Genomic DNA, 16,807 nt, shown 5'->3' on the forward strand with positions numbered 1-16,807 from the left:
CTACAGCTTATAATCATTTTTTGACCCAAGTGGTTAACTGCACTTCAGAGCTGAATGGTTGACCTTTCTGGTGAAAATTTTGTTGATGAGGGAAAATATCTGTGACAGCAAACATGGTCACTTTGGAGCAACAGGTAGCAGCTGAAAGCTGTTGTAGAGACTGGCCTGGTGCGTGTTCTCCCAGCTGCAGGGTGAAATCATTACCTGAGAGTCATCTGTGGATGTTCTGAGCTGCAAGCCAGTGCCTGAGACAAGGAGTTGCCTTTTCAACTCATTTCTTACACTGAGGAGGAGTGGAGTTAAGGTCTGCTAAGGCATGAAACACAAAGGTGAGTATTGGAATAACCTCCTACAGCACAGGAACAAACACAACTGTTTCAGCAACTTGCCTACACCACCGACTCTGATGATCCTGAATGATGATCTTTTATGCTGTAACAGTAATTTATGGTGGATACAGCTGGAAATAAAATGCTCCAATAAATTGCAACAGCCAAGTTGCTGCAGTTTTTAATGGAAATGCAGACCTAACATGAAGTAGTCTTTATCTTTGGGCTGCTTACCAGTTAAACCAGTATCAGTGGTGTAAACAATTTTGATGTCATAATCTCAATCTCCCCTTTGTGAATTACAGAAAACCAATGTAGCATTGTTGTATTTAGTCACTACTTTTAATTTGTTTATTCTTAAGACTTAAACAGAAAGTTAATATTTTTCCTTAGAACTACTAATCTTTTCTGGAAAAATCAGGAGCTTCACTGAAGTCAATGGAGTATGAATGGTATATAATATCTGGTAAGTGCTGAATCATTAAATAGCATTTAATTGAGCAGAGTAATAAAGTAACTCAAGAATGGGATCCTATTAAACTTTATATATCTCCTTGCAATGACTATAGTGTGAAATGTTTTCTGTAGTCTGAGCAGCTGTTAACACTGGAGAGGATGGTGCATGCTGTGTTTTCACTGTGCCTATTTTTGCTGCCTTCTCATTGTGCTGAGACGATGTAAGACTCTGGGAATACCTGATCCAGTTAACCAGATTGACTTAGTGACCTTGTGTCACGCACTGTGACTGATGCATTTTGATTTTTACAAACTGCAAAAGTTAGTTTTGCTGATGGGCAGGATAACCCTGCAGGATAACCAACAACTTAGTATTTTTCCAGTATTCCAGAAATAAAAAGGCAAAGTTCATTAGTCCTTGCACAGCTCAAAAACTGGGAACCTGGATTCTTTCCTCTGAAACTCAACGTTTTGCAGTAGCAACCAGAAAATGATAATAAATAACCAGTGTCTGTGTGGATGGTCCTTGTCTTAGTTACTATTTAAAAGCTCTTATCTGTTATAAAACCCTGTAATTCTCCAGTCCTTGCAGGAAGTGCGGATGAATGAACATTAATTGAACTACATGACCAAAACTGTATGTGTTCTAAAGGATATCTGTTGAAAAAATAAAGAAATCAAGTTCAGTTTTCCCTATATTCCTTTTTAATAATATAAAGCAGGTAGATCTTTTGCTGATAATATGGAACACTGACTGTTTTTATGCTCCTGTTTGCACAAAATCTTATTAGAGATTCTGATCACAATCATCCCCCAGAACTATGAGACCATATCTTTCTAATAATTATGTTGTTATTAATCAATAAGCATTTAAATGATTTCATCTGTACTCTGCTGTTAAATTTCTGAAGAAGTAAGGGCTATTCTGGTAGGCATTGATACTTGCAATGTTTTCTACCGTCATCGTCGCTCCTTGAATCCCTTTGTTCTTCATCCTGCCTCAGATTTTCATTACCTCCTTCTGGCTTTTATCTTTTCAAACTCAGGAAAGACTTTGCTCTTGGGATCTTTTCCAAATTCACTAAAGGCTTTGCTCTTGGGACCTCATCTTTCAGTTTGCCTTATGAAATACCTGTCCTTTTTAAGTACGCTGCAAAACAACAATAGCATCCTGAGGCATGAAATGGATTTAGACCCTCAGCACTTTCCATGGGATTCACTTAGCTGGGAAGAAGAGTCATTTATCATCTCTAGAGAAAAGAGATGTGAGCAGCAGAAGAGAGAGTTTTACAGGAACAGCTGATGCCTGAGTGCTGTAAGAGCAATGGACAGAGCAGAGGCTCCTCAGGGGCTGCAGGAAGCTCTGCCAGTGGTTGTACCTGTTTAGGAAAACATATCAGCTAAATGAAAGTCAGCGTGCATCTGCTGCATAAGTTGCAGGCTGCCTCACATCTTGGCTCAGTTTAGGGCATATGGCTCTAGTTTAGTTGAAAGAATTTTACCTAAATATTTTGTAACCTATCTACCATCTTGGTTCAGTGGTACCATCCTTACTTTTCTTGATATGTCATTTTTCCAATTTATCTTCACTTTCTGTATTGGCGGTGAACTGGGTTGGATTAACTTGCATTATATTTAAAAGTTTTACTATATGGTTAACTTATGTGTGTTATTAATTGCCTCATTGTGATGCTTTCTCAAAATAGTAATTCTGTGAACTGGGTGGATAACATAATTTTAATATATATAACTTACTCTGGTGACCTTCCCCAGTATTTGGTTTCTGCTGTTCTCTCTAACTGAACCTCCTAATAATTTGTGATGAAACTTACAGAAATTTAAAAAACCACAAACTGATAACAAGGTGTACTGACAAGCTGAGAAAGCCAGAGCTGGCCTGGATTTTTCTGTTTTGCTGGGGTCTGGGTTGGGAGGAGGACAAAGTTGTTGCATTAGGTGAGATCTGTATCAGACTGTAAAAGGGGTTGTGCATCATCCCTAGTGATACATAAGGACTGTTATTCTGTCACTCCCAAGTTGAATGTGGACTGAGTTCCACTCTGTGCTGACTGGGGGGCACTAATAAGGTCCAAGTGTTATCTCTGGGTTAGAAAAGAATCTGTGAAGCCTCAAAAATGGATGTTGTGTACAAGCCTCCAGGTAAGTTTCCTGGTATGTACCTCCTAGTGCCAGGTACAACCTCTTCTTCATCATGCCAGCTTCAAAAACTTTGGCACCTCAGGGAGAAGGAGCATGGACTTCCAGGTTGGATTTCAGCTGAGGATACAGCATCTCATCTGCTCACAGAGGGGCTTTGCTGTGTCCAGTCTCTACATACACATACATATTATGTGTACGTTCTGGTTTGGGATTAGGCATGTGCCCTCAGCTCCTGCACAGCTGGTGTGCCTCAGAGTTAAACACTTTTTATTATGAAATACAGGTAATTAGATGGCTTCAACGCTGAGCAGACAGCTGTGTATTTAAATATGACCTTATACCCAGTCAGTCCCGTAACCTGCATTTTGAATATGGTATTTAGGTAAATGCTGCGTTGAGCCTGAGGAATTGTTAAAAGTGACACAACGGTATGCTAATGCAATTAGATGACTTGCAGTGCTGAGATTTGCCCTTTGTTTGGGCTCAGCTGCAGTTTAACCAGATGCAAAAATATGTAGACAGTAACTTGTACACTGCTGAAACAAGCCTAGCAGGGCAAAGGTGAGATCCACGTGTCAAAGGTGGTGCTACATACAGCTGCCACAAGATCTGCCAGTGACACTTCATATTTCCAGTTGAGAGAGGACTGGGAGGAGGCTTCAAAGCAGTGAGTACCATCTGGACATGTCTGTGAGAGCTTGGGATCTGTTCTTTGGGGTGGAGGGGATTTGTTATCAGTAGAAGGTTGCTCACTGTGTGTTGAGGTTATCTTGACACAGGAGGAGAGGCTCCATACACCTGATCTGCACCATGTTTCTGCAGCCATGGTGAATCAGTGCTACTTTGCCCCTTTGCTGCTTGGAGGTGCTACCCAGATGTCAAGTCTCAATCTGTAAATGATGCAAGGATTTGGAAAGCAGAATGTAAGTATCCCAATAGATATTCCATGGCAGTGGCACACTTGTAATGTATATTACAGTTGTGTAGAAAAATCAGTGGTTTTGACAGTGAACCAAATCTTTTTCTGTCCTTCTGTGTCCTGCCTAGAATGAGTAGAGACGCTGTCCTGCCAGTAATTGCTGGAAGCAGAGGAGAAGGGTAAGCAGTGTGGAAAAATTGGCAATGTGCTGCACAGAGCATTACATTATTGTTTCATGCGCTGCCTTTTCTCTTCTTTTGCAGGAGCTGTAGGATACTGGCACGTGGAGAAGCGCAGAGATATTCCTACTCTGACTGACAGTTTCTAATAAAGATGTTTTTATTGTAATTGAAAATTGTCTCATGATCATTTCCTGTTCCAGTCAGCATCAGTTTATCCTCATTTCAGGCATGATTCTTCTGAAAAACATTCTGTCCTGTGGCCCAGGGTATCTGGTGGGATTGCTTCAGACTTAACAGCCAACAATTATCTGGGACACAAGCGTGAGCAGCACAAAAGGAAGAGGGAAAAACAAATCCTGTGAATGAGTGTGCAGGTGGTGTTCTTGTATGCTCAGTTATTAACAACAGAGGAAATAATCTCAGAGTTGCTTGTAAACTGTTACATTCAGATGACAAATGGACTTTTTTGTTTACCACTGGTGGCTTTTCTTCATTGAATGGTTAAATAAATCATCATGAGATATTTTAATTTACTATGGATCCAGATCCTTTTGGATTGTGTTCATGTCATTTACTCACTGCATTTATATCTATTGCATCAGTCATCCTGTAATTATCATATGAATTAATATGATCTTTTTATTATTGTGCTGAGTTAATTATGTACTATTCCATGCCTACTTTACCAAGTAAACTCTATTGTAATATAGTATTACTCTATGGTTATTTTTTATGTCTCTTGGTAATTTTACATTTCACCTTCAAATAGAAAATAAAAAATGGAAATACAAAAAATAACCTGGTAATGGATAAGCATCAAATGGGACAGTATATTAGTTCTCAGCAGAATTAACTAAAACCATTTAGGGTCTTCATTGTTTGATTGTGAAATACAAAGTAACAGAGAAGAGCCAGACAAAATTAATTAGAGCAAGCAGTTTATAGAGGAGATGAAAGTGAGAGAAAAAGCAGTTTATTTGCCATTGAGAGCGTTACTACTTCTATTAGTAGCTTCCCACAGCTTGCTGTTAATTTCTAGGTGTGTAAGTTGATTCCTCATTGAAATAATGACCTTAGTCACCCAAAGTTCAAGGTTTTAAGTAACGCAAGGAACACGGAGTGAAGCCAGCTGATGCATTTCCATGGGGCAGTGCTGGTGGCTGCCTGCCTAAGCCTGGCCTCCCTCGTGCACTTCCAGCTCTTGCCAGTCCTCTGTGCCATGAGGTAAAGTTCTTCAGGGCTGTAAAGGCTTGAGTATCTCACTCAAGACAAGATTATTTAAAATTGATGCCTTCAAAGACTTTGAGTGTTTTCAGAGTGTTAGTTGAGTGTATATTTTGAGAATTGCAGTTGGACTTAATAAGAGTTACTTTTGTGTTGCTCTTGATTTCTGACTAAAACACATGGAAGTCAGTGGATATTTTGGAATCATGTCTGTTATTTCTAATACAATGTACAGAACCTGAAATCAGGATCCAGTGTGTGACTAGACTGACATATGAAGTGAGCCTGTCCTTTTCATGATTGGCTCCAAATTACCTAAATCTAAAAAACTAGATAAATCTCTCAACAGTAGTTAAAAAATTGAGTATGTACAAGTAATTTGGTGCAATTGTGCAAAGCTAGGAATATCTTTGTTTCTTCTTTTGAACTTCCATTCTTCTTCTCCCTACCTTTTCTCTTTTGTACCTTCCTGATTTTTTTATTTTTTTTAATGTACCCCTGTGGACTTTCTTTTTGTGTTAGTTTCATAAATCTACTTCAGATTTAATCTGAACTAACAGATTTGATCTACTAAACAGATCAATGAACTTGCTCTGTTTAAGTGTGTTGTTGTTTACAGCAGTGACTACAAATCAGTTGTATCACAAACTGCTCTGTTTAGCTTTAATGGAGAGTACAGCATGCACACACTGAAGTTTTACTCATTTATTATCATAATGCCCTCTCCTGTACCCAGAAGTGGTGCAGCATTTGAAAAATGGAAATCACAATATACAGTAACTTTACCAGCTCATAAAATATGAATGTTCAGAAAATGAATACAGCAGTGTTAAATACAGTTAATCAGCTTTAGAAAAACAAAAATATGTATTTATCACTATAATACATACATGCATGGGATATTAATGAAAAATACCAGATACATCATTTTTTGTGTTTATTCTACACTGTGCTCATTACTCTCATTCAAATAATTTAAATTTGCTTTCAAGACAAGGACGATTTGCTGCTGATGAGAAAAGTCTGGATGTCTTCTGTGCCGTATTTTTCTTTGAGGCTGTGAACTAGAGTCTATGGACTGAATATAAAGCCAGCTGGGCTGAAGATTTTGTACATTACAGTGGACTGACAGAGTAGACCTTTAAAATTGTTGAGCTGTAAACAATTGCACATAGTGAATGCATTGTTAGGAAGTGTATCATAAAAATACAAGACTTTATTAAACTCAAATTAACAACCTGCATCAGTGAGAGTGTGAGACTGTGACTTCTGCTGAATTTTGCTACATGAAGGTTTTTTATGCTTCTGTACTTTAGGTAATGTGCTTAAGTCAAAACCAAGAAAGTGGCCTCGGTTGAGTGTTTGTTTAATGAATGATGAAGAGAAAATTACAAAAACAAATGAATGTTTTATTTGTCAGTTTTTTCTTGTGAATCTATCTAGCGTGTTTTAAAAATTTCTCTTGCCTGATGGAGTTTGTTTTCAAGGTAAGGTGGTACCAGAGCATCTTTCAATTAGTAGTGAATCCTGTCTTGAAATAAGATGTCTGACCATTGGTGGGAGAAGGTGAGTGAATCCTATAAAAATTCTATACAATAAATCAAGTCACTTTAAATTTATTCCATAAAGTTACTTAAAGGTGAACTGGAGAGAAAAAGTAGATGTAATTGTCTTAAATTATGCTGTTTCTTTGAAGTTAATTAGGTATTCATGTGTGTTTTTCAAGAAAAAATTCTTTTAAGCACATGTTCTAGTCAAGTTTTTGTTCTAAAAAACTGTGAAAAATATTGATTTAAACCTCAGGGGAAATATGGAAATTCTGTCATTTATTTTTTGCTGAATGCAAGTGGTAATTTGTGAGAACCATGCTGGATGGCCAATATCTTACTTGTCACTATTGGGTCAAAGGTTCTTATTTGACTCTGATGTAATTGATGTGGAGAGAGGACAGCTGAAAGACAATTCAAGTGTATGCCTTGGCACTGATGCTGCTTTATCCAACTTTTATGTCAGGAGTTGTTTCCTCAAAGGGTGAGTAATGTAATGACATTGCCTTGTATTTTCAAGTGATTTGTAATTTTTTCTATACCTTTTAAGACACGTTAGTATCCATGTGTCAGCTATTTTGATGGATTCATTGGCTCAACGCCTTTGTGGATTGGGTTTAGCATCTGTAGGTCATGAATCAGTTTGGTAAACATCCCATTCAGTCTGCTCAGCCATGTTCAGTGAAAGTCGAACAGTCCTTGTGCAAAGAAAATTCAGAATCACCTAAAAGTTTGCAGGTATAACTCTTACTGTGGCAAATGCCTTGTGAATTCAGAATTGAAATGTGCTCCAGACACCTTACTGGATGTCCAGCCTGTGTTCCTGGTTCTGGTGGTGCTAGTTTAGCAAAAATGGGACATAGTGTGTTCCCCTTTTGGAACTGTGACAAACATGTTCCCTAAACCTCCCCAAACTCTGAAATACGCTCCATTTCCCTAAATCTCTCTTAAATTTAAATTTTTTTTCTCTTAATAAAGTATGCTAATAAAAATTCATTAAACTAGCAGTATATGATCCACTTGTCAGGGAATTATCTTCCCATAATACAACTCATGATGTGTTACTTTTTCTCCCATTCTATATTCCTCATTTTATGGTGCCAAAATGTGGACCATCAATCATTTAATTTACACTTTTGTCATCTTTATTGCTTGCTCAATCACCTTGATACCGTCACCTTATCCTTCCGTTTTTTGCTTTCAGTGTTCTAAAAAATGTGGATGCTCATGTTGGTAGCACAGCTGTGCTGATGAACCTGCTTGCAAAGTCTTCTGCTGTTCAAAGGAGTGTCTCTCTCCCTGTCATTACTCATGTCACTGTTCTGAAGAACAGCTTTTTAGCTCTTTACTTCCTCTGGGTGTTTTCCTTTCCTCTTCCATCGTTTGTCACAGCTCTGCAGCCATCTCTCACTCCCTGCTTATTTTGGTATCACCATTGCTTCCGGTGTCGATGTTATCTTTCTTCCCTTAAAAAAGTCTGTAATGTTAAATTTTCTGAATTTTTCATAAGGCCATATATGAACACCTGCATCTATAATTCAGAACTCCTTATTTCTTTTATGCTAGAGCCTAGAACCTCTTTTATAATTCAGTGATAAATGAAAGCCTTCAGTTTATTTAGAGGGGTTTTTTTGCCGACCTCATGTTTATCACCCAGCTGTCTTTTAATTAATTGTGCAACCCCTGCAGTGCAAGGAGCTACAGACTTGTTAGAATAATTTAGATATCCCTTCCCTCTTTGCTATCTCTGTCTTCATGCACTGGCCTCTTTGTGCAATATGTTTGAAGTGGTTCTTGGTCTAGAATAGATTATTTACTAGCATATAAATATTTTTTCTCCAATTCTTTTCTCCAGCCTTTTATGAGAGTATTACTTAATAGTTATTGCCTTTTTACATTTAAGGAGGTGCTAATTCAATCTTTTAAAGTTTTATTTAAAGTTTTATGCCACTTATTATACTCCCACATGTACTTTTTTATTTATGTTCCCTGTTGTCTGTAACTTCTGTCCTCTAGAGCAGTAGTTGGTGTTCCTGTGAGTTACCTTCTTACTTAAAAAGTATTTGTAAAATGGATGTCCCAGAACCCCTTCATGATTCAGGGTAGAACCTGAAGGTCTCTAACCTGAGGCTTGAAGCAGGGTCAACTCAGGTGCCACCAGGCTGCTCGGGACTTTATCCAGATTAATCTTATAAACCTAGGACTGCACAACTTCCCCAGGCAACCTGTTCCAATGCTTGACTGTTCTAATGGTAAAAGATTTTCCTTATATCTAGATAAAATTTGTTATTTTTCTATAAATACTGTGGAATAATGTATTTTCTGCTACTTGATATTTTGCGATTCACACAAATAATTGCTTATTGATACTCAATTCTCTGCTTATATGCTGTGCTCTGGGTAGGCAGAAAAGAATTTAGTCTTAGTTTTGATAGTCCTATTTTTCTTGTCCTGTCAAAGCTATACTAGTCCTTATTTATTTATGTCATTTTACTGCTAGAAAAAGTATGTGATATAACTCTAAAGTAAACTTCCCTCTGCAGCTTTGTAATTATCCATAGGCCTATAGTACAATATTTTATCAGCTTTATGTAAAAGCAAGTTCTAAAAGTAATGAGTTGCAGTCCATTGTTTTAGATTAGATCATCACAACTGAAATGCCAGGAAGTTATTCTATTCTAGACACTTTTGCTTATTTACTGTATGTTTGTGATATCAAGAATTTCTCACCTAGTACCTGGTTTCACATTAAATTCTGTATTTAGGCAAAATGTAAAGGACCAGCTGGAAGTATTGGGATTTCTAATGGCCACAAAGATGTGCAAAGCAGTTTAACAATCTTGTTTGATACAGCTCCCATAATGCAGCCTCCTCTTCAAAGAGCCTTAGTAAAAGAGCTATTGACTTCAGAGAATGCCATCAAAATAAAGCCTGGCTTTAACTAAACAACTTAAACACACAGTGTTCCATAAATGCTTTTATTAACATATACATTTGCAATAACATGAATGAGGAGCATGAACATGAAAAGTGGATTAACAGTCAGGATTGACTCCCACCCTCAGTTTTGAAAATCTATGAAAAGGGGTTTTTGGTTGCTCTTATGCTGTTTTCCTTTCTAACATTGTCTATATTTAAATTGCTTTAGCTGCATTATCTATTCCAAATATAGGAACTATATGAAACTTTTAATAACTTTAAAATAATTAAAGTGCCTCTTTGGATACCATTTTTACTCTCCTCTCTTATCTTTGTAATAAGTAAGAGAGGAAAAGCAAATATTGATACTTTTTCGTCATCTGACTTGAATGTAAAATGACATCATAATTTTCATTAACTTTATTTTTCATTCTCTTCAGCAAATGATTATGCATTAAATTCTTTTATTCACTAAGGAGTCTGAATGCAACTGTATGAGATTTTTTATTTAGCCAAACAGAAAAAAACATAAGCAGAAGATCTTTCCATTTTGGAAACCAAAGGTAACCTTTTGTGCATTTAACGACAACATTGTTTGTTAGGTTCGCTGCTTGTGGTATTTTTAAATTTTTTTCCTGCAATTTGTTAGAAATATTTGGTAAAATAACTCTGCCATCTTTGATCGTGCCTGACCCGTTTAGTTGGGAACAGCCCAGAGGGATCTGTCAGAGGCCAGAGTTGCCCTGCAGAGCCGTGACTCCACCTGATTCCATGGAAAGGTGAGCTGGTATTGGAGCACAGGTGAGAACAGAAACAGAGTTGCAGGAGGGCATGAATTCACTGAAGGAGTGATGGCAAGAACAGAGAATTTGGACCGTAATTTTGCTTTCTTAACCAGGAAGAGATCTATGTCTTTTTAAAGAATTTGATTCTGCTGCACTCCTGGATATTAGCGTGAGATTTCTCTTGTGCAGTGCAATAAAATTTGTGGTTGCAAACTGATTTGAAACTGTTTGTATAGCTAGTGAACAAAAGTAATTTCAGATGAAATAATAATTTTCATTTACAAGCTGACAGAATTGTATCTGAAATTAATATAAGTGATTAAAAAATATATGAAAACCGTAATTTTGTATCCCAGGTGTCACAATAGATGCTAACTTACAGTTCTAATAATAATTCCCAAGAAATAATGTTATTGTGATTTCTTTATGTAATCTGGCATTCACATCTTTTTATCATTGCATCTGTCAAAGATTTGTTTTACACTGAAAGATAAATGCCAACAAATGGCCCTGTATCTTATGAAAAATTGTTAAGTGGCTAAATGTATAAATGCATTACTGTATAAGATAAAATAAATCTTAATTTGTGACAGAAAATGTCAGAGGAATCAGTTCTAAAATCCAAAGTTTCATGAACAAAACTACAACTCAAGAGTTGTAAATGGAAAATTACTGATCTCCCAAATTCCTTTTGTCTGTGTGAATACCTAAACCAGCTATCCAGTGTATAGTTTCCTCCTTTATTTCTGTAATATTTTCTAGTTTTCTGTTTTCACAAAAGCATGTACACACACATTTAATTAAAGTAACTTTTTTTTCCAATTGTGTTATGTAAAAACACACAACTTCTAGTTCGTTCCACTCTACCTCACTGATCTAATCACGTGTTATGTAATGATCCATCCCATTTTGTCCAGGCACATTTATAGCAATGTACGAAATTAATGTTCCTTTCCTTAAGAATGCTGCTAATATGAACCATCATGTTGTGCGTGCTCTGCTTCTTGTGGGTATTTTTGTGGAACAGAAAGCAGAAAGGAACCACATCAGGTTGTCTACTACTAGGAAGTATTACAGAGAAAAATGGTTTCTTACTGTAAATGTAATCATTCTTGGTTAATAAGTTTGTTACTGCTCTAAAAATCCAAAGTATCACACAGGTAAGGAGTTACGCAGTTCCATTAGTTTAATGTCACTGAATTAGGAGACCTCAGCTCCTGAGATGGATCAGTCAAACAGTCCATTACTAGAGAAAGCAAGGTCTGTGTGTGAGAACTGCTGTGGCAGCAGTGCTCATATTCCTCCACCTGCTTGAAGAGGCACAATGCTGTGCTCAGGAGCTGAACTGAGCTGCTCACCCACTTGCCACACACATCGGTGTCTGTTCTGCCTAGTCTGTCTTATGTAGGGGTAAATAAACAACTGAAGCTGTGTCCAAACCACAGGGGTACCTTCATAAAATAATCAAATGCCATTAATGTTTAGCTGTTAGTGTTGCACTTGGTGTTTTCAAGAGCATTTGTTATGAATACAGTGAAGAAATAATGTTCTATTGTCCAAAATACAGTGTATGAAGTGTCTGAGCCCTTCCCTTTGCTGCTGTGCCTTTCTGCACCTACTGCTAAATTGCAGCTTTTCAGGGAGGAGACAAGTAGTGTCTGAAAAACACTCCTGTCTGCTGGATTGCTTCCCAGTGCTGTTTGCTCAGCATGGAGCGCCACGGATCAGGGCTGTAAAATGCAGTCAGCCCTCCTGTTGACCCGTGGTTTTATGCCAAATTGTTTAAGACAGAAGCTGATGTGGACAGGAAAGGTAAAGTTAAAAACAGGGGAAAGTTCAGTGCCTCTTCAAGAAAAGAAACCCCTTCAGTTGTTGGTTAGGAGGCAGCATAATCAGCTGGAAAAGGCAGCAGTGGTCCTATGGAACACTGTGATTCTGTTGCTGTAGAGGAAAAGGGGTTGTTTCCTATTGTTACCCTAAAAGCCAAGTCTGGGAATGATGGTTCTCATGGCAAAAGTGAAGCCAGCAGTTTTGCTGAGGAGACAAATCAGTAAGTGCTGCAGCTGAGTCAGAAAATGAGTGTTGGTCCGGGGAGAAACATCAATAAAATGTGCCTTATGGATCAGGAGAGGAGTGAAGGTTGTTCCACTGTGGGTGAGATCTATGATGCCATGAACTACTGCTGCAAGCTGCTGCTTTTGCAGACGTGAGAAATGTTTTTAAGGCTGTTCTGTGCATGATGTGGGATATCTGAGTCAGAGTTCACGGCTTTGTACACTGCCTAGTAAATGTACCATGGCAAAGTGTCACATTGGGATTTAATTAATTTTGCTTCTCATGCGATCAAGTGTTCCTTGTCTGTATTTTTATTGACATTTCTGTTTTTGAAAATGAACTCATCTTTTTTCTTTATTTAATTTCTGTGACATTATGACTTTTTTTAATTTAGTTTAGTTAATCCAGTTTGCCCTGGTACAACTCCTATATACGCTCATGTACTACTCATTTAACACAATCTAAGTGTATCCTTATTTTGGGGTGTTGTAAGGGATAATTGTGCTGAAAGTCTACTAGAAGGATGTATGGAGTTTTAACAGACACAATTATTGTGTCATATAATTCACAGCCATAAGAGCAGTCCAGTTTTAAGGGGCAGTGTAAAATTAACCACTCCTCTCCATGTCTTCCACAGAAAATAGCTGATGTTTTCTACATTTTGGTACATGTCACACATTGCCTGTTTCAACAACAGCAGATGGTGAGGCACTGACCCCAAGCCCTTATCAAAGTAAAATTTCCAAGCTGAAGTTGAATCAGAGCTGGCTTACAGATGGAAAAAATGTAGTATATTAAAAATATAGCGCTGTAGAAGGAGTTATCATAGAGAAGATACTAGGAAACCATTTATCTGCTTATCCATCACAGGTGACTTGTAGGGTGGAAGCAAGGCTGTGGCACTTGGAGCCATTACTGGCAGCATGAAGGAATGAAGCAGCATCCAAAAGAATAACTACAGAAGAGAAATGTGCATTTATTGTCTTGATTAAGTGAATGAATCCTGCTTATAAGTGCCATGAACTTCCTCTGTACAAAGATGTGCATCTCCACAGAAAGCACAATGTGGACTTAATAGGAAGGTTTTGCTGTTGACTTTGAGGGAAGGCTTGGAAAACAGTCACTTCAGCAGAGCTATGCTCACTTACTCCCTTTGAGGACCTGTCCCTCTTATTTTAGTTAAAAAGCAGCAGAGAAAATCTGATCATATAGAGCCTTCTCCATACCAAACCCAAAGTTAAAATGAATTCTTTGTGCTCAGTGTAAAATTGAATTTAGCAACCATGTCATGTAACCAGACCTTCTGCAGCATGCTCTGAAAGGCAGTGTCCTGGGAAAAGCAAAGGAAGCAATTGCAACATTCACTTTTCCTTTTTATTGCCAGAACCATGCCAGAAATGTTGTTAGGGAGCAACATTTAATTAAACCGTTATCAACTTAACTTTGGGGTATTTCATAATCTCACCCTTGGCATTGTCTTTTTATTAGGAAAAGGCTTAAGTGACTATGAAATATAATGAAAGGCCGTGGGGAGGGCTCACACACCACAAAGCTACTAATCCATTGGAGGCCTTTGTGGGAAGTGAGCATTTTTCAACAGCAATGCAGAGCTTTGAAGGTTATCAGGACCTTTTATCTTCTAGTCAGCTTTCTCTGAACTTGAAACTCTATCTGTGTGAAGTACATCCCAGAAAATACCCACTGAGCTTGAGGTGGAAAGACTAATGTATTGCTGCTTTTCCTCAAATGCTTTAGATCCTTTTAGCTGTTTATTTGCTTTATGTAGCATGTGGGAGCCTGAGTGAGAGTCCAGGACATTAAGCACAATACGTGTTCAGTGCTCCCGAGAGTTTATTGTGCAAAGTGTTAGGTGTTGTTCAGACAATGTGGGTTCAACACTGCAAATACAGAGATATATATCTGTCTTGACCTCAAACTAAAATAAAATATCCAGACTGATCCAGTAATGGCACGAGTGCAATATTTTGCTCTTAGGTTTGTTGGTTTTGAGTAAGAATCTGATCAACTGGGAACAAGCACAGTGCCTGCAGTTCACTTTCATATTTTATTTCCTATAATTTATTCTTTTTATTCAGCATGGAGTCTTAGCCATAACTGGGAACAAGGTGTCTGAGAAAATACTGACTGACTTGGACATTTGTACTCAGTCTCTTTTGTTAAGCCTTGCAAAGAGTAAGGAGAACAGTTTGCTTTGTGAAGGAAGAAATAAACCCTAGGAGCATCTGAGAAGATATAATTATTTGAAAGGAAGTTAATAGGTAATCTTTTAAAAAGCCTATTAGCAGATTTTGGAGTTTCTACTGCTGAATAGAGCTCCTTTAGTTTGAATCTTGCCATTCTTAACCATACATTTCCAGTGATCACTCTGGGAGCTGCCATCTCAGTGTTTAGTTAAACTTGCCCATGTCAGGCACTTTAATACAGGTTTAAGTGACAGCAGTATTGGGCTGTCCCCAGCCTCATTTACTGGTGAGTAATCATGTCATGTAAAGTCCATTACTGCCATTCTGCATCCGTGCTGCTGGGCTTGCCCATCACTAGCTGCTAACAAAGAAGCACAACATAAATTAGCCACTTAATTTAATCCAAAATGCAGCTGGAGCATTCATTAGGCTCCTTGAAAAATCTCATCTTAACTGTCAAAGCTAAATACTTTCACCAGTTGTTGCTTGTTTGCTTGTTTGTTTTTTTCTTAATAGTGAAAAGTTGTGGAGCTTTGACTGAAGTTTTACGTCTTATTCTTTTTGGGAGGAGTGGTAGGCTTGTTTACTTTACAGTTTTTTACTGAAGATGTAGTGTTCCAATGTGGTACAATAATTTACATAAATATCAGTTCTGACTTTTTAACTATTGTCACTGTGCCTTCCACAGAGCCTTAACTATTTTGATCTTTATCAAATGTATTATTGGTAGGATTATTATAGATAGCACTACCATAAACCAGAGATGCACATCTTTCACCGGTTACTTGGCTTGAGCCATTTCTCCACCTCAGAGGTACTAAGATCTGCCATTGAGTGGAGTCAACAGAGAACAGTTAACCCTGCCTGTGATCTGGACACTCACTGAGTCCAGATTGCTCCTAGCAGCAGCTGAGTAAAATTTCAGAGAACATAATTACCTTTCTTTAGTGTGTGTGTGTGCTTTCTATTTATAATCTCAAATCCTCGCTTCCTCTGTTGCATTCTCTTACAGTTAGCTGTTAGAAAAAAAAAATTAAAAAATCAAGTGATTTGTGTTTAAAATACCAGAACTGGGCTAATCAGATGCCACTGCTCATGCTACCAGAATGATGTCTTAATTGGAGCTAACTGGATAATGTCTTAACTGAAGTCCTCAGTATAAAGCAGCGCTCCCTAAATCATGAACTGAATTTTGTCTGCTCGTCAGCTGCATTCAGGTGGAGTAGCAGCAGGATGATGGGAATCACTGGTCTTGTGGCATTTATTCCTGAGATTCTCTACTGTGGAATTAATGTGCCATTAGTATATTCACCTTCATGGGGAGTAAACCAAGTCTCGGACTTGGCAGATACAAAATCTGTTGCAGCGGCAGACTTTGAGACAGAGTGAATTTTACTTCTGTTGATACAACTGAAGTTAATTCATTCCTTTCTTCAGTCAAATATTTTGACACAATCTGAGTTAATCGACCTGCTCTTCAAAAAATATTGAAAAGGTCATACAAATTAATATCCAATTTGGAAAAGGGATTTGCATTCAAAAAAAAAAAAAAAAAAACAGGAAGGAGATGCATATCTTACCTGAGTGCAGTAACTATATCCTAATAGTATCTCTATAGACATATATATATATATTTAGAGACAGTATCTCTAAATATTTGTAAAGAGCAATTTTCAGTAAAATATATGAACTTAGGTCTTACTCCCTTTCCAGTTAATGTAGAGGTGGGGTTTGGGAGCTCACTTTTTTTTTCAATTAACAGAGAGAAAAGCTATTTGATACAATCCAAGTGGTTCACCATGCATTGCAGGTAAACCTGGTAAATGGATTATCTGCATTTCCCAAATAATTTCACTTGCTTATTAGTGGTAATTGCTGCTCATTAGTGAAAAAAAAAAAAAAAAAAAAAGTTGTAATTGATGTGCTAACATCACAAAAATAGCAACAAAAAGCCAAATGTTCCCAGTATAGCATTTGTCTAAAGTTCTCCTCCCCTGGCACTTCACTTAGACAGCTCTGTGTTTTAC

At 37.6% G+C, this 16,807-nt stretch overlaps 1 protein-coding gene and 1 long non-coding RNA gene across 2 annotated transcripts in view; both read left to right on the forward strand.

Moving 5' to 3' along the window:
- The window catches only part of NRG3 (neuregulin 3), a 344,333-nt gene that overhangs the window by 280,589 nt on the left and 46,937 nt on the right, over positions 1-16,807 (forward strand). The gene's annotated exons all lie outside the window — the stretch shown is intronic.
- Positions 728-4,193, forward strand: LOC128810941 (uncharacterized). The gene is made up of 3 exons (XR_008438182.1): positions 728-3,868; positions 3,993-4,043; positions 4,128-4,193. It is a non-coding gene; the product is annotated as an uncharacterized LOC128810941 (long non-coding RNA).

Source organism: Vidua macroura, chromosome 8, assembly GCF_024509145.1.
Source record: "Vidua macroura isolate BioBank_ID:100142 chromosome 8, ASM2450914v1, whole genome shotgun sequence".
In the NCBI taxonomy this organism is placed as follows: domain Eukaryota; kingdom Metazoa; phylum Chordata; class Aves; order Passeriformes; family Viduidae; genus Vidua; species Vidua macroura.